Raw genomic sequence first — 19394 nt, 5'->3', positions numbered from 1 at the left:
CTCTGCTATACAATCTGAGGGCAATTGCCACACTTCATTTGATTTTATCACGTGGCTTAACTGGGTTCTCCTAGTGATTATCAAATAAAAATTCTCTTGATACTTACAATAGAAGAGCAAACCAATCGTTATTAAAAGATATTAGAAAATTCTTTTGCTATTAAGAGATCCGTTTTCTTTGTTTATTTAAAAAAAGAGTGTGTATCTTAGTGATAGGAAATGGTGTAAGAGCAACACCCTTTCTGTCCACTTTATTCATCTTCTCTACCTGAATGGGGTGGAAGAGATGGAAAAGCACATGCAAAATTGACTGTTTATAGACACAGAATCACTAAAAACTGAAAGCCAAGGGACTGTCCTGATTAGCCTGGACTGTTACCTTGACATAGTCTAGAGTCAACTGAGCAGAGAGTCTCAACTGAGAGATTTCCAAGATCAGACCAGCTCTGGCTTTTGGAAAAGCTGGCAGAGGAATTGCATTCTTTATCTCTCCTAGTCTCTGCATGGGCCCAGTCCCTGTGAACAGTATCATTCTCTGAGCATGTGGGCCTGGGCTGTACAATAAAGTTAATAAGCAAACTAGACCACCAAGACCATCAAACAAACTAGCCAACAAAGTTTCTGCTTTGAGTTTTGCCTGAGTTCCTGTCCTTACTTTGCTAAATAATGGGCCTATAAGCTGAAACAAACTTCTCATGTACTCATGTCCCTCAGACCCACGTTTGTCTGCCTAAGAACCTAGTACTGTTAGAGAAGAAACTGAAATTGTTGAGATTGACGTATTGGCCTTAAGATTCAGGGAGAGAATCTGTCTCAAGGAAGTAGGAAAGAGTGACAGAGTAGGACAACCATCACATATGTACATAAATAAAAGAATTTTTAAGTAGAGATAAAGACTTCCTTAAACTAACAAAACTTAAAATTTTAGCCAGCATATCTGCCTTTCAAATAAATAAATTATTTAGGCAGATTAAAAAATAATAAACTAAAAGAAAGAAGGCTAGAAAAGAAATATGTGAAAGTAAAATTTTCTTATTCTTAATTGATATACTGGAAAACACTTTGATCTAATATAAAAATGGTAAAATTATAATTGGTATTGTTTATATATATGTATACATAAGTTAAATGATTGATAGCAATAATACATTGAAGATGAATAAAGTTTCAAATCACCTTGTCACTATATGATATCTATACTAACCCTGATACAATATAAAGTAACATAAAAATTAATTTTGATTAGGTTCAAATATGTGTGAGAACTAGAGGAAACAGACAAGAAAAAAACTAAAAGCAATAGAGAAATATTTGTTTACATAAAATGTTTAACTAAAACCAAAAACATTCAAATTACTGAACTGAAATTATAAGAGTAAATAAAAGAACAACTAAAAATGAAATATCTGACAATGTTAAAAAGCAGCTAAAACAGTAAAAAGAGTGGCAGGAATGGTACATACTAGACCAAATATGACAGCCAACTCTTTGAAAACTGATAGCCAAATGAACACATTGAAAAGACAGAGGTCTTCAGGGCAGTTACACACCCAACTGTATGTTGCTTACAAGAAATTCACCTTAAATATAAAATATATATCTATGAAAGAAAAATATACAATGCTAACACTCATTACTACAAAACAGAAATATTTATATTAATTTCAATAAAACAAAACAGAGAAGAAAAGCAAAGTTGTCAGGGATCAAGAAGGGTTATATTTGATGATAAAAGTTTACTTTTTATGCAAACTTTTAAGAGTTAAATTTTATTCACCAAATAACTGTCAATTAAAATGTATGAGAAAACAATCTAATAGAACTTCAAGTAGAAGTAAATTAGCTCTTTACTGTAGTTGGAGATTTTAACATAACACTCTTAGAAACGTACAAATATAAGACTCAGAGACGGCACACCACTGAAGTCAAAACACCATCAATCAACTGGACTTGATGAACTTTAAGACACTTCATACAGCAGGAGCTGAGTCAATAGTCATCTCAAGCTCACCTTGGGAACATCCACTAAAACACAGCACATTTGGAGCTACAATACACAACATTTGGTAGAATACGAAGGACAAGTTATGTATAGGAATTAAATTGAAGATCAGTAACAAAGAGAAGTCTAAAACACATACAAAAAAATCTAAATTAAATACAGAGATTTCAGAAGAAATTCCAAGTGAAATGATTTTTTAATCTTTATGACCTAAATGAAATCATCACATACCAAGATTGGTGAAATGATATAGGAACAACCTTTATAGGGGAATTTATTATAAAGGGCTGACAAGCAGATTGAGAAAAGCATTTAAGAAATCTCGCAACCAACCAGGTGGTAGTGACAGCACCTTTAATCCCAGCACTTGGCAGGCAGAAGAATGTGTATCTCTGTGAGTTTGAGGCTAGCCTGGTCTACAGAGCAAGCTCCAGTGCAGGCTCCAAAGCCACAGAGAGACCCTGTCTTGAAAAAACAAAACTAACAAACAAATAAAATCTAACAACCATTCATGATTTTTTTACAAAGACAATTCTTAGAGTAAACTAGGAATAAAACACCTTATTTAATTAGTCATTCAGTTAGTTAATTAATTTTTTGAGACAAGGTTTCTCTGTGTGACTCTGACTGTCCTAGACTCACTCTGTAGACCAGACTGGCCTTGAACTCATAGATCTGCCTGCCTCTCCCTCCTTAATGCAGGGATTAATGTGTGCCGCTACACCTGGATTATGTATTTATTTTATAAGTAAGTTATTTTCGGGTGTGTGCGTGTGTGTGTCTGTGTGTGTGCTCACATGCTCATGCACGGGTGGACATAGGTACACCTGAGTGCAGGAGCCTGCTGAGGCCACAGGCATTGGATGCCCCTGGTGCTAAAATTGCAGCTGGTTGTGACTCATCTGACATGGAGAGTGGGAGCTAAACTCAGGTGTTCTGCAAAAGCTGCATAAGCTCTTAACCACTAAGTCATCTCTACAGCCCCAAAAGTATCATATTTAATGATGGAGCGGTAGAACTCTTCATGCTAAGATCAAGAACAACACATTATTAGATTCAGCAAATGAAATTGGAAGGTAATGTAATGGGAAGTCCTAGGGTGAATTGAAAATGAGGAGTAGGTTGAGTATGATATAATACATTGTACAAACGTGAGGATTTTTCAAATAATAAATCAAATTTTTAAAGCAATTATAAGGTTGTGACCATAGCTCAGTAGCATATTATTTTATTTGCAAGGCCTTGGAATCAAACATCAACACATGTGCACGTGCATGCACACACACATACATACACACACACACACACTCACACATACACACACATGAGTGAAGAATAAAGAAAATACTAATGCCACTCTTCTCCATGACTTTCTAAGTCATGCTGGAAGCCCTAGTTAATGGAATAAGACAAAGTAAATACAGAGGATAAATAATTGTAAAATTCCTTTTTTAAAAGACTCAGAAGTTATAAGCACTGCTAGAAAAGCTCTAAGATACAAATCAATAACTTTCTTACTCTCTTGTTTTTTTCCAAGACAGGGTGTCTCTGTATAGCTTTGGAGCCTGTCCTGGAATATCTTTCTTAGATGCCAATAAAGAGCAAGTGAAATTTGAATAAAAACAAAATGTTGTTTATATCAGCAATTCAAAAGAAAGTATTTTGGTTCTTATTTAACAAAGATCTTTTAATAGAAAACTCCAAAATTCTATAAAAAAATAAAAAAACTAGAGAAATAAACATTCTGCAGTGATGGTCAGAAGACATGTTTAACAAGTTGTCTATTTTCCATCGTAAGCTATAGACTCAATGAAATATGGACATTAATCATTTTTACTATCTAAAAACAAATCAAAGCCTAGAAAATTATTTTGCAGCTATTAAATAAATTCTAGTAAATTATTTTATGGTTCATAAAGAAGGACAAAAGACTTTATGGGGCAACAAAACATTAAAGAAAGAAAAGCAGGAATAATAATACATGACTCGAAACATTATTACAATGCTACAGATAACAAGAGAGAGTGTTGGCCAAGGATTAGACAAATGCATCTAGGGAACACAACAGAGAGCATCAAAATAAACCCATATATCTGTAACAAATGGAGCCTTATCAAAAGACCAAGGATGATATAATAAAACAATATGGCCTTTTTTGTAAGATTATAGGAAAACTAGGCATACAAATGCAGAAAAGGTGACCATAAAAACTCCAAAGAGTTAACTAAAAATGGACCAGAGATCTAAGTATCTAAACAATAACTTTTAGTTAAGTTATGAGTGTATAGAAAAGTAGGGCTCATTAAAAAAAACTGATAAAGTAGATTTTACTATAATTAAAAGTATATACTCTTTAAAACACTGTAAAGAGAATAAGAGAGTATTGCACAAAGCAGAAGGGCTTTAAAAAAACACTTAAAACTCAGAAGGAAGTAGATAACACAGTTAAAAATTATGTCAGACATCTGAATGGGCATCTCATCAAAGAAAATATACATGTGGAAAAGCAACAGATAAAAGCAAGTTCAACATCACTTCTCGTAGAGAGAATTGTAGCTGTGAAAAATGAGGTTGCATCCCCATACCAAATGAAGCTGAGAATTCATAATGTTGACACTTTCGTGAATGGAGGGCCAGGAATTGTCACTCATTGTTGCTGAGGGTCAAGATAAAACCTTTGTTGTGAGTTACCATTTGGGATGACTTCTGCCGCTGTCCTACCCATGGCAGGTTCGTATGTTCCAGGGTAGGGGTGTGAGGATTAGAAATGGCAGGTAGGAGCAACAGAGATAAAGAAACCCAGAGACATAGGATAGGACCAGGAGGGCAACTCAGCAAATACTGAATGCTGAATTCTGAGTTCTGAGTTTGCCTGTATTTAATTTTCCGTACACTTTTATACCCCCAATACAAACGGGGAGGGAGAAGGTAAAAGACTGCTTTAACATGATACAAAGGAGAACCACAACAGTTACTTGTTTCAATATTTGATACATTAAGCCATTAATTCTTGAGTAAAGCATTTGATGTTTGGAGCAGTGAACACACCCTAGACCAAGTATCCTGTAGGCAACCACTCCCTATGTCAACGCTCCTATTTTATAAGAAGCAGAAGTAGACTCAATTTCTCTGACCCTTGATCAGGGTGGAGCAGATCTACATCTGGGCCATCTTAATTTCCAGAACACCAAGTAACCACACCCTAGGTCAGGATATCTTTTTTTTTTTTGTAGCCATACTTGCTCTCAACAACTTTAAAAGAGCAAAAATAAGCTCAAAAACTCTCTGACTTCCAAACAACGTGGAATAGTCTAATACTTTTGAGTCCCCACATTTCTTGGAAGAGATTTTTTAAGTTTCTTAGAAAGTTAACAGCACTTATCATACTATCCATCATCCATACCCCTGGTATTTATCCAAAGGAGCTGAAAACCTACATCAGAACAAATGGTAAATGGCAGTTTCATTCATAATGGCAAAAATTACAAACAAACAAAAAAACCATGGTGTTCTTCCAAAGTTAAGTTCTTCAATGCATTGACAAAATCCCCAACAGTGGCATGTGGTTTAGTACTCAAAAGTGAGGATGTCAAAGCTGTGCCAAGTAAGGGAGAAAACTTGAATCCCCACTAAGAAGTGAAAGAGCTTTCAGAAATGGCGGTTTTCTGAATTCTGCCTACTTCGTGACGTTCGGGAAAATGTGGCAGCACAAAGAGAGATCATTGCTTTCCATAGGTCTGTGGGAGGATTGAGCAAGATAAATGTGGAAATTTTAAGGCAGTGTTACTGTAGTGAGCTTCACTATGGTGGTGATCACATCACCATTAATTTCTCAGACTTAAAATATGTGCACTAAGACTTGGGATTGCAATGATGCCAATCCAGGTTCACAAACCCCTTTGATAGAGGCCAATAATGGGAAGGGACATATAAATGCATGAAGACTAGAAGATATGAAAAAGGTCTCTGTACCGTCATTTCGGTTATATTGTGAGCCTACTACTTCTCTAAAATATGTAATCTATTTTATGAAAACAATAGAAAAAACTACCTGACAAGTTAGTATTTAATTTTTTATTACAGAATTGAGTTGAAAAAAGTCACCATAGGACACATATAAACCAAAACTGTACTTATGTTGAAAAATGAGGCAAAATTTATCATGTGCATTCATGAAAATTTTATAATATCAGCACTGGGGTCTGAACCTAAGCATCAGGCATGGGAAACAGTACCTTACCACTGGACTAGTGTCTCTGCTTCAGGGTTGTACTATCATTATGGTCTTCTAGAATCTGACAGTCTAAAAATACAGAGCTCAAAACATCACATTTGATGTATTTCAATAACATTTAAACTCTATATTTGGTATATAGTGAAATTGGATCTTCCTGAAAAATGAATATTTCTCTATGTCACATTGTTTTTTTTAAGAAGGAGGAGAAGAGGAGGAGAGGAAGAAGAGGAGAAAGAGGAGAGGTATAAGAGGAGAAGAAGAATTCTGGTAAGTCACTTTTTATAGTATTCATAATTGTTTCTGGAAATTATAAAACTATTTTTTATCAACCAATTTTATCTCTTCTTGGAATCAAATAGATTCTACTAAAAATGATGGTACCAAAAAATGAAATATCAGATTTATTTTCCATCCGCAATCACAGATTTAATACAGTCTTTCATATGAGTCTCAAAAAAAATTGCAAGAACTGTACTGCTGTGAATATAGTTGAAAAAGCATAAGACAGGGCCAGAGAGATAAATCAGTGTTTAAGAGCATGTATTACTCTTACAGAGTACCTGAGATTGGTTTGTAGGATTCATGTTGGGCTGTCCACAAAGACCAGTACCCCAACTCTAGAGGATCTGGAATCTTCTCTGATCTTCCTTGACACTTGCAAATAGGTGCACAGACCCACACACAAACACACACTCACATAGTTTAAAATAAAATCTTGTCTGAGAGAATAAGATAAAATACTACATTTAGTGAGTTCATTTTCCATGAAGAATTACAAATGCATAAACATTAGATACTAAATAAAAATCTTCAATGTAAAAATACTTTCATATGATGATATAATGTTTTGATTATATTTAGAACTTACATGTATTCTCCTATTGTGAGTTATAAATACATAGCACCTCAATGTTAAAAAATTATTGGTGGTTTCTACTGTTCTATTTTGTTTCCTCCAATTAGACCAATCTTGATTGATAATAAACATCATTCTATGCTGCTATCCACTTAGCTCCTTATCCTTTGTCCTGTTTTGTCATTTTTGTCAACTTACTAAAAATTTCTCCATTTTTCTTTTCTCTTCCCCTGTATATAGGTATCTGTTTACCTATAATCTAACTATCTAAATGTCATGTGTGAGTTGGAATTCTGGGAGCAGGATAAATCCTGTCTCATGGTGTTTTCATTTTCACTGATTATGAGATCAAAAATAAAAAAATACTGGGAGATGTCTATGAGTTGTGGTTGAGTAGACACATAAATTTAGTTACACTGAATCTGACAGAAGAGAAAGCATGAAGTAGCCTTGAAAACATTGGCACAGGAGACCACTTCCTAAATATAACACCAGTAGCACAGAAACTGAGAGCAACAATTAATGAATAGAAACTCCTGAAACTGGAAATCTTCTAGAAAGCAAAGGACACAGTAAACAAGACAAAATAGCAATCTATAGAATGGAAAAAGATCTGCACTAATCCCACATCTGGAGAAAGTTGATGTCCAAAATATATAAAGAACTTCAGAAACTAGATATCAAATATTCCAATTTAAAAATATCTAGACGGAGAATTCTCAACAGAAGATTTCAAATGGCTGAAGGACATTTAAGGAATTGCTCAATATCCTTAGTCGTCAGGAAAAAAACAAAACAAAATGACTCTGAGATACCATCTTACACCTAAAAGAATGGCTAAGATCAGAAATACGAATGATAGCTTATAAAGAGGCTGTAAAGTAAGGGAGACATTCCTCTACTGTTGGTGGGAGTGAAAAATTGTACAGTTACATTGGAAATCAGTATGACTGTTTATCAGAAAATTGGGAGTCAATTTATCTCAAGACCCATCAATACCACTCTTGGGCGTATACCCAATGGATCAATCACACCATAAGGACATATGCTCAACTGTGTTCGTAGCAGCATTATTCATAATAGCCAGAGCCTGGAAACAATCTAGTTGACCTTCAACTGAAGAATGGATAAAGAAAATGTGATACATTTACAAAATGGAGTATTACTCAGTGTTAAACAAACAGAAACTCGATGGCATCATGAAATTTGTAGGCAAATGGATGGAACTAGAAAAAATGATCTTGAGTAAGGTAGCCCAGACACAAAAAGACAAACATGGCTGACATGAACTCACTCATAAGTGGATACTAGTTATAAAGCGAAGTATAACCAAGATACAATACATAGCCACAAAAAGTCTAGGTAACAAGGAGGACCCTAAGAGGAATCACCTAGGGAAGGGGAAATAGATGAGATATCCTGGGCAAACTGGGGACAGGGGATAGAGGGAAAGAAATGGGAGATTGGAGCATGAAGGATCTGGATGATCAAATTGGAGGAAAGATGGAGAGGGAGAGTAATGAAAGAGACACCTTGATAGAGGACACCATTAAATGGTTAGAGAGAAACCTGGTGCTAAAGAAATTTCTAGGAATTCACAAGGATGACCCCAGCTAAGACTCCTAGCAATAGTGGAGAGGTGCCTGAACTGACCTTCTTCTGTAATCAGATTGGTGGCTACCTCAATTGTCATTTTAGAATCTTAAATCAGTAACTTATTGAAACAGATGCAGAGACCCACAGCCAAGCACTGGGTTGAGCACTGGGAGTCCAGTCAAAGAGAAGGAGGAGGGATTATATGAGCAGGGAGAGGGGGGTGTCAAGATCATACAGGGAACTGCAAAGGATGGCTGACCCAAGTTCTTAGAACCTCAGGGACTCTAGACTTTAGACACACAGCTAGGAAGCCTGTATGGGAACAATTTAGGCCCTCTGCTTATGGGTGACAGTTGTGTAACTTGGTCCTTTTGAGAGGCCCCTAACAGTGTGACCATGATCTGTCCCTGGTGCATGAGCTGGCTTTTTGAAGCCCATTGCCTATGATATGATGCCTTTCTCAGCTTTGAAGCAGAGAGGAGGAGCTTGGTCATGCCTCAACTTGATATGCCAGGCTTTGTTGACTCCCCCATGGGAGGTCTTACCCTTTCTGAGGAGTAGATGGGAGAGGGGTGATAAAGAAGGTGGGGGAGGGGATGGAAAGAGAGAAAGGAGTGGAAACTATGGTTGGCATATAAAAATTTAATAAAAATTTTAAATTAAAAAAAGAAAGCATTTGTTGAGTACATGGAGGTCAGATCATTATCCTTGCAATCCACATTATAAATGTCAAGCAGAGTCAGGAAGACAGATTTTATTTCATACAAACTCCACTCACACTAAATCACATTCACACTAAATCTATAAGAACATGCTGAGAAACAATGAAAATCCTGTGAGTCGGAGGATAAAGGTCCATTCTAAAGGAGATCAGACCTTGTTGGTGAAAACATAAGTAATTAACTTAATATGACCATATGTGCTCTTCATTGGGGTGATTGCTCAGAAATTATGGTAAGAATCACATTGTTAGATTCGTATGTCCCTCACATTTTCCTTTTGTATGTGGAGCCATGTTGACATCTGCATAAGATACAGATCAGTTCCTGATGTGTCCATATACATCACCAGATAGGAAACCTTCCTCATTAGATCTGTACAGAAACTTCACTTGACTCAGTCCATTTGAAATACGTGAATCCACACAAGAGGATAAAACAACTAGGAGGAAGTCAAAATACAGCAAAATGTTATTATCAAAAAGAAACCCATCACCTATAAATGTCTAAGAGAAAAATGTGAAGGCTACACAGGAAATATCTGTGTAGACCTATTTTCATTATAAACCTGTTTCTCTTCTAAATCATCACTTTCTTTCCTATGTTTTTCTTATAGCAATTCTGCCAGTTAATTATTTTCTTGGTATCTCTTGGGAAATATTTATTCATTTCTTGTCTAAACTTGAAGTCACTATCAGTTTGTATGAGGGGAGCTATATTCACTAAAGGTAAAAATAAAATTTGCCCCTTACCTCATTTTATAAAACAACATATTATTATTTGAAGTAATTTTTATTTTTTTAAACTGGAAAATAGCTTCTAAAAAGATTGCTAAAATTATTGCTTTTGTTCAAAGTATCAAATACTGAAAATTCAATTTTTGTAAATGTGATCCCTTTGACAGATACAATAAGAAATTCAATTGCATATTGCTTTGATTCACATTTGCTAAATTTTCATACCTAAGGATAATTCAAATGTATCCATCAGTTACTTAATTTAACCAATTTTGTCACAAGTTTGAAATTAATCATTTCTATTTGTTGAAAATATTATTTCTCTGGCTTGAAAAACAAGAACACATCTGCCATAAAGACATTAAGAGTAATTCTCTATGCTTCATAAACACTTATATAATGCAAGAAAATATACCAAAAACACAACATAGTTCTGTCTTGTGCTCTTTGATGGTTGAAAAGAGAGATGTCTTTTCCCCCTAAGAGTTGATAGGTAACTGAGAGCTTTTGAAGTAATGGTAGCCACATAGTATTATGAGTCAAATGTTTCTGTATAAAACTATGTAGTAATTTATTTGATTGTATGAAAAGCATTTTGGCCGGTACGTGATGGATAACAAATTCTGTTCAATACATCTGATTACTACTCTAAACCACATAGAATATCTTTGCAACCTGTTATCTGTCTATAACCCTATGCCCTTTCCTTAAGCCAGCAAAGACAGAACATTCAGGATGCTTCATTCAAGTAAAGGTAATTACTAATTCTTTATACATCTTTCCAAAATGTTCACCATTCTTTGTTCTGCCTTGCATTTTCTTAATGCATAAAATGTGCTTTCCTATGGCTAGGGAGATAGCTCAGTAGGTTAAATATCTGTTTGAAGACAAAGAAACCTGATTGTAACCTGTAGCCTCCTCACCCACATATACACAATGTGTAATTTGCACGTACTTACATGAACACACACATATATATACATATATATATTATATATATATAATCTACTCTTTAATAAGCAACTAAAATGCAAACTGTCCTTTTCCCTCCTCCCATTCTTAGTTGAATTCCCCAAGATCTTATCTATTCATCATTATAACCTTCACAAAGGTCTCATATGATATTACAGTTTGTATAAACATTTGAAATTGGCTAAACATTAACTTAAACATCCATTTCACAAATATAAAGGCAGAAAACAAATGAATCAAATGAATTTTAAGTATTTATTTTTTAATAAAGATGCAAAGCCATATGGTGAACAAAATGTTCAGTTCTCTCATTTGAAAGCATCTCTTCCTTATTCAGCCATCCAAAAAAGTTGAGCTTCTTTATGTCAGACCACAGCAAGGAGTCTCTCATTCGAAAGCTGCACAAAGGTTTTAAGAGCTAAATTCAGGTTCCAAATTCCAAATCAAAATTTTCCTCTGCAGTTGAAGAAAATGCACATATACATTATGGTGGTTTGAATAAGAATGGTGACTCAAGGCCGGGCGTTGGTGGCGCAAGCCTTTAATCCCAGCACTCGGGAGGCAGAGGCAGGCGGATCTCTGTGAGTTTGAGGCCAACCTGGTCTACAAGAGCTACTTCCAGGACAGGAACCAAAAAGAATAGTGACCCATAAGCTCATATGTTTTAATGGTTAGTCACCAGGAAAGGCACGATTTAAAAGGATTAGAAGGTTTGAGAAATGTAGACTTGTTAGAGGAAGTGTATCACCTGGGATGGGCTTTGAGGTTTCAGAAGTCCCTGCCAAGCCCAGAGTCTCTCCCTGTCTCTGCCTATGGACCAGGATGTAGAACTCTCAGGTTCTTTTTCAACAGCATATTTGCCTGCTTACTGCCATGTCCCCTATCATTATGATAATGAACTAAACCCTACAACTAAAAGATAGGTCAGATTAAATGTTTTGTTTTGTAAAAATTGTCTTGGCCATAGTGTCTCTTCATAGCAATAAAGTAGTGACTAAGACATATACTTGTATAAATGTTATCTAGGTGTATTTTATGTTGATATAATATGTACATAATATGAATGTAACTATAATATTCTTTCTGTGAAAACATAAGCATAATAAACAACATTCAATTTTTAGTTATTTTAAAGCTTCAAATTTAGGTTACATTTTACTAGTCTCAATAATAGTTAATAGTGTAGTACAGTATGTCCATTTAAAAGTTAAAAATCATTTTGTTATTATAATAAGACACATGTCCTGCTTCTTTGAAAATTTTCCATTCCAATTATTCTCTAACTGCCTCATAATTAGTCTATTATTTTCAAACTTTGACAAATTAAGGTTTCTCTATCATTTATATTTTCCTTTTTACTATCCAGCTCTTAGTCCATAACATACTGTCATCTCCATATAACGATCTGAAGATTCTGAGAGATAGAATATTTTTAGTCAATAAATATGTCTTAGGCGTACTGTTAGATCATGTCTTCAGATCAATTTCTATCTGTGTCTGCTGTTACTGCCTTCCAAGGATGAACATTACATCTGGGCCAATGCACTCCATCCTCAGTCTTATGATTGGAACTGTTGTGGTCCTGGCACATAACTTTGCAGCTTCAGGTTCTGTTAGAATCTTTTTTCACAGGCCAATAGCAACTTAACTTCTCTTGATCTTTCTTATTGGCTTAACTCCTTCCTTACCAATCTTGTTAAATACTGACCAAATCTTCTAAGAAGACAGCTAATAATTTTTTTAATTAACTAATGGAATTTGTCATATATTTTCTGGTAAAGCAAATTTCTTAATATGTGCCCATATTTACACAGGTCTACATACCTGCAGTTTTGTTTAATCTTACTAATAAATTGACAATATAATCATAATATGCACAGAAAAGAATAGATACTTTATAAGCTTATCAAACACTCAACTAATGTACAGTGCAGCCAATAATGGAATCATAGTGTCTTGCTGAAATACTCATCTTCCTTTACTGATAGCTCTAGTGACACCCTCTAGTGATTGAGATTTTTACAGCTCATTATGTTATGCATTTAGATTGTATCCGGGTCAACTCCTTTGCATATAGGAATAAAAAAACAAATGTTCCTTTTTGTGCTCAGGAGCATTTGACTGTTACAGTCTAGTTGAGAGTCATGTTTTTCTGTATTCTTTCAGTAATGAATTAAACTGCCCTCGGAACTCCTCAGTTTTTCTTGAGTCATTTTTAAGAGTCAGTGAATTATTTAGAATTATTTTGTTATGATCCTTGACAAATGCGTTAGGTGAAAGTTCTTGGTGGATTAAGGAGCAAGGGAGCAGACAGAAATGAGAAGAATTGAGATGACAACATGAGAGAAGATGAGGACCTTAGGCAGAATTGTGGAAAACAAGGACTTGACACTCACCCTGTTTACAGATGTTGGTCATTGAAAGAATACCACTTTACCCAGTGTTCAGTGAACCAGCCCATTAGGAGGTGAAATCTAGTGAGAGATGCTGATTTTGTCTAAGAGAAGCATGGCCATCATCTGGAAAATCAATAAAATACAAAAAAAAAAAACCTGAAATAATAACAGTAATACAGAAAACAAGAAAACTAGTAATATTTAGGTTTAAATTTAGATTATGGCCACAGGTGGTGACTCGTGCCTTTAATCCCAGCATTCAGGAAATAGGGTCAGGCGGACCTCTGTGAGTTTGAACCCAACCTGGTCTAGAGAATGAGTTCCAGGATAGCCAGGGCTGATACGCAGAGAAATCCAGTCTTGAAAAAATAATCAATAAATCAATCAATAAATAAATGGATAGATAAATGAATGAATGAATAAATAAATGGATGCAACCCTGTGCTTGATGCAAATATATGTAGTATAAAAAATGATAGAAGAGTTGTGAAGATGCTTTGAAAAAGTTCCTATTTATACTCAAGTCATAACTTGAGCTGAAGATTTGGAGCACTTGATAGCAGAGCTCTTAGCTGTATTATGAGCAATGCTGAGAATGGCCCCATGAATTGATACCATGGCTCAGATGTAAAATCATTGCTTCCAACAACTGGGCTGCTGCAGAGTGGTCATGGTGAAAAGCTGTCTACCACGAACATTTCCACTACCGTCTCTTCATAAACACTGGTTCTTTAATTTCCCACTCTGATGATGCCTGCAAGGTTTATTGACCCATTGCTGCAACTGATCTGGGATGCAGAACTAATTTTTTTTTCTACTCACACATGAAATTTGAGGATGGCAGAATTGAGATTCTGAAGTATTAGTAAATTTAAGTCATCACTGTCCAGGAGGTAATGACTTATGTGTTAAGCCTCTTCTAAAGAGCAACTTTAAATTGGTTAAATTTGCTAACATTTGGGGTAACTGTGATGCCATCAGCATCACAAGGATGTTTAGTTTGGGTGCGGCTTTAAGATTCTGTCACCATTTACAGCAATAGAAGAGGAACTGAGAATCCATGCGTGCTGAAGACTATTGTTCCCTTCATATTTCTCTGGGGTCTATCAGCCTGCCTTGGTGGAATAAATCAAAAGACTCAATAGGGTTCAAATAATAACTAAGTTATCTATAATCATTTAAATTATTCATTTTTAAATTAATCTGCATATTTAAATAATTCTCAGTTTTAAACTTAGTGCAGTGGCTCATGTCTATAACCCCAACATTTTGAAGGTAAAGGAAGAGGATAAGAAGCGCAAAGCCAACTTTTGATATATCAGAAACACAAGGCCAGCTTTGAATATGTGAGACCTAGTCTCAAAAAATTAATAAAATAACTATAATTCTTAATTTTGAATACTATTGAAAAACTCTAATCCGAATACCACATTAGAACTACTATTTTGATAATGGAGGGAGTATCAAATTATTTATTAAATACTTATCTTTATACCCATAAATTAGTACAACTCTCACCCCATATCACAGAAGCTTCTGTTTGCAGTGGACAGATATTCATACAGATGCCTTCATCAAAGTTCAGAGAATTAGTGACTGTGGAGTCCTCAGCCTTAAATGGACATCTATACCATATTCCATCCTATACATCAGTGGAAGAGGAGGCAGAAGGAGTGCAAGAGCCAGAGCAGAGTGTGTCTGCTGTATAGTGGGGGAGGCCTTGGGTCCTGCCTCAAAGCAAAGTACTAGACTTTGTTGACTCCCCATGGGAAGCCTTACCCTCTCTGAGGAGTGGACAGGGGTAGGGAGGTGGAGGGAGCTGGAGGAGGGGAAAGAGTGGGAACTGGGATTAGTATATAAAATGAGAAAAGATAGTTTTTTAAAAAAAATAATTAATTAAGAAATATTTTCTTGTAAGAAGAAAATAGCTAAAAACCATTGACAAGAAACAGTATAAAAAGAAAACAAATTTCACTTCCAAAAACAGACTATTAAATTTTGTTTAAATTTAACAATAACAATGTGGTAAAAGAATCTATTTACTGCAATCAGAAAAATCTAAGATAAGGTAATATTAACTTCCTATCTCCAGAACTCATTCTATTCCTGAATGAATATGGAAGATGATTTAAGCATCCTCATTGTCTTTTTATTCATTTTTTAATAGACTTCATCCAAATGTCCCTGAGGTTGGACATCCTATGTCCTGAGTATCTAAACCTTCCTTCCCACATCAGTCTAAATATCTTGGCTCATTTGGGCTGTGCAAAGCTCCATGAAGGCATCCATCATTGCTTGTAACTGTCAATTGAAAGGGCACCTTATGGTCACACACGAGGGCACAAGTCACCCAAAGCAAAGAACCAGGAAGAGACTGGATATGTGGCACTCCTGTCAGTATTAAAGAGAAAGATTTCTGTGTTTTCTTTTCTGAAATTATAAAACTTCCCAACAGAGTGTAGACTAAAAAACAGCATTTACAAGTGAAATAATGCACTAAAAAGGCGTTACTTCTTTCTGATAATTCTTAACATTTCCAAACTAGTTCACACGTTCCGCAATTCTGTTGTACAAGTTTCATTTGTGCAGGCATGCAATTCTATATTAGGGCAACCAACAGTCTCTTCACTTCAAAGAGAGAAGGCACTGGCTCTGGTACTACAAACAGACTATAGAATCTCGGGAAGAAAAAAAATCAAAGCACGTTTTGTTTCATTCCCATAATTAGTAAATACAGATAGACACATCACTACCTGAGTGATAAAGGCAGGCGCTGAGCTTAAACGGGCCTGAAATTTGCATGCTACTCTTAGCCTACGAAATAAATGTCTGGCCTTTTTCTTTTTCCCATATTGCTCTTACGTTATATTTTTCTACATTAAACATTTCATAAAACTGTAAGTTTTATAAAGATGGTATCTCTATGATTGTGACCACAACAGGACAAAAATTCTAATATCAATTGTGAAAATAAAATTAAACTACATTTTAGATATTGTTTGTGGGGTATTTTTATGTCAAATCAAGAATCTAAAAATGTAATGTTTACAAACTCAGTGGATTATGAAGCCAGGTTATTTTAAATTAAAATTTATTTTTTATAAGATTTCCCTTTTATATTTGAGATTAGTTTTGGATTCTTAGGAGAATCCTCAAAATAATAGTTTTATTAGCATTTATTAGTCTAGTCATTTATACAGCCTGAGCATAGACACATACTTAAAGATACTAACATATTTTAGAACTTAATAGTGATGGGTCACAGATAATCAAGTCCTCATAAAGTGTCACTTGCAAGGCATATTTAAAATTTACCACTTAGGGATTCTCTCTTTACTAGAATATTCAGTTTACAAAAAGGAAAAGTAGACCTGAAGATGTTAACCACTGTTTCAGTCACCCTAAGCACATTGGACAGTAGTTGGATCTCATAGTTTTCTTCAGATCAAAGTCCCTGTTCTTGTTTCTCTCCTGTATTGCCTGCATTGTCTGGAATAGCATAGACCCTGTGTTTCAGCAAGCATAGGTGCCAGCAAGCTGTGACTGGAACCCAGGAGACACGTCAAGTGATTTGTAATGCAACAAATTTGAAAGAAGGGAATCAAAGACCTGAAAGGCCTTTAAGGCAGATTTTCATCAAAGTAGATATTTACTTATGTATGTTAATGTTTCCTGAGCTCTATTTGTAAAGCATTCTCTACATAAGTACATTTCACAATTTCTTAATGAAGCAGGAAGTCTGTATGATGTCAACATAGCATATATTATATGTGTAGCAAAGTTTCATAGCATCTGCACCTCTTGGGAGTGACTAAAACAAGGAAGTTTTAGTGAGAGAATTTTATGTATAAAAGTAAATGCAACAGAAAAAAAAAAAAGGATTAGTGAAATTATGGAAAACTAGACCCTGAATCCTATCATGGGAGTAAAACTCAGGCTATCCTGGAGCACAAGGCATCTGTATCCAGGCTTCAAAATAGTCTAGCTTTGGAAAAGAACAAATCATCTATCCATAATTATTCAAACAATCAGAATTAACTATGAATTAATCATACAGTATAAATCCAGTGAATTCATACAGTAATTATGGGGATCTAGAGACCAATGCATCAAAAAGTAATTTCGAGTGTACCTGCCACACCCATTGGTCTGACATCCCTTCCTTGGACTGTAATTCGAGACACATCTACTCTTTATTAAGAGCAAATAGTCAAAGTCAGCAGGCTTCAACCAGTCATATTTGCTCCTTATTTCTGCACTAGAGGAGGACAGGAGAGGGCTGCTTCCCCTCAACTCAGAAGGATATGTTTTCATCCCCATGGATTTGAAGAGAAGGACATTTGCTAAGTGACTATTAGGGAAACAGCATGAGAGTGCTTAAGGAAGTGGTTGGATCCCATCTCTAGTACTTATCAGCTTTATAAACTTGTGCGAGGAACTTGACCTCTCTGTGCCTCGATTTCTATCATCTGTGAAGGGGGGATAATAAGAGTACCACTGCGGGGAGCTGTGTGGATGAACATGACAACGTTGGGGAGCTGTTTATCACCTTGGCTGGTACGGGGTGCATTCAGGAACCTTAACTTTGTTTCTTAGAAACTGTCGATGTTTAACAATAGCTGGAAGCTTCCTTCCCCTTGATTCCCATAAGAATTAAAATTCTTGCTGTTTTTGACTTGCATTTCCAAGTTCCTAGTTAATAGACAAGTTTAATTCATGTGCAACATTCCAAAGAGGTTCCTCCCTGTTATCTTTTAAGGAGGATAATGGCTAAACACTGGAAGATATCCCGGTTACTCTGGGTGTGGGGGGGGGGGCGGTTATGCTATGTGAGACAGATTCAGGCACCACAGAGGGACAGGAATGTCTATCTTAGCTCAGTTCATTGACGATGGCAAGAAGAGAATAATAGTTGTTTAGAGTTGATCTGCAGGGAGAAGGGGTTATTTGGGGTGTGCACAGTTATGCAGGACAGAGAAAACCTGAAGAACTCCACACAAACCTTCAAACACTAACTGAGGAGCAAATCACACTTTACGTGGATTTTGCAATGATTCTTTTTAAAAGGAGGTGAGGGAGGAGGAAGGAAGATAGAGATAATAGGAAAGGAGAGAATGAAAAGGGTGAGAAGAGGAGGGAGGAAGAGAGGGGGTGCTGACTTAATGGTCTGATGAGGTGTTTAGGGCAATAGCAAAAAAAACGTTTTATTTCCTGTTTGTTTTCAGCAAATCCCCCTTTAGAGAGAGGGGGAAAGAGGGATGAAGAAAAAGAGGGAAAGAGAGAGAAAGAGAGAGGAAAAGCGCAACTGGAAAGAAGTCTCCAACATGTACATTAAGGGAAAAAGTTATCTGATATTTTGAGGCACATTCTCCCAATATGTCAGCTACTGTCTGTTAGAGAATTTTATGCTGGAGGTGGTAGGAACACCCAATAATTCATGTGAGAGGCTTCTAGAAACACCCACTTATACAATCCCAGCATTGGAAATCTGAACTCCCAAGCTGTAAAATGCAAGGATAAACAAACCAACAGGATGAGGGTCTTAAAGTGTCTGTGACTACAACATTTCCCAGATCTCGAATCTAGTTCACAAATCTCTAATCATCTTTACACTCACGTTTATTTCTCAGATTAAGAGGGAGAATATAAATTGGTATGCGATTTGTGGGTCCCCTAAATTTGAAAGATAATATCACAAGCTATTGTGATAATTAAAAGGAAAGCAGCACCTGGTAGTGGTGGTGCACGCCTTTAATCCCAGCACTCACTCAGGTGGCGGAAGTGGACAGAGAAAGTTCCAGGACAGGCTCCAAAACTACACAGAGAAACTCCCTCTGGAAAAAAACAAAGGAACAAAAGGAAGGGAGGGAAGAAGGGAG

At 35.8% G+C, this 19394-nt stretch overlaps 1 long non-coding RNA gene across 3 annotated transcripts in view; it reads right to left on the bottom strand.

Annotated features, from left to right (window-relative positions):
- LOC113457744 overlaps positions 1-19394 on the bottom strand; it is a 69479-nt gene that overhangs the window by 29566 nt on the left and 20519 nt on the right. For 2 of the 3 annotated variants that reach the window (XR_003378246.1, XR_003378245.1), the window contains exon 2: positions 13516-13638. The exons of the other annotated variant lie outside the window; for it this stretch is intronic. This is a non-coding gene — a long non-coding RNA (uncharacterized LOC113457744). The remainder of the gene's footprint in view (positions 1-13515; positions 13639-19394) is intronic. 3 annotated transcript variants of the gene reach the window in all.

This window comes from Microtus ochrogaster, linkage group LG5 (genome assembly GCF_000317375.1).
Source record: "Microtus ochrogaster isolate Prairie Vole_2 linkage group LG5, MicOch1.0, whole genome shotgun sequence".
Taxonomy (NCBI): domain Eukaryota; kingdom Metazoa; phylum Chordata; class Mammalia; order Rodentia; family Cricetidae; genus Microtus; species Microtus ochrogaster.
This window is presented reverse-complemented; position numbering and strand designations above follow the sequence as displayed.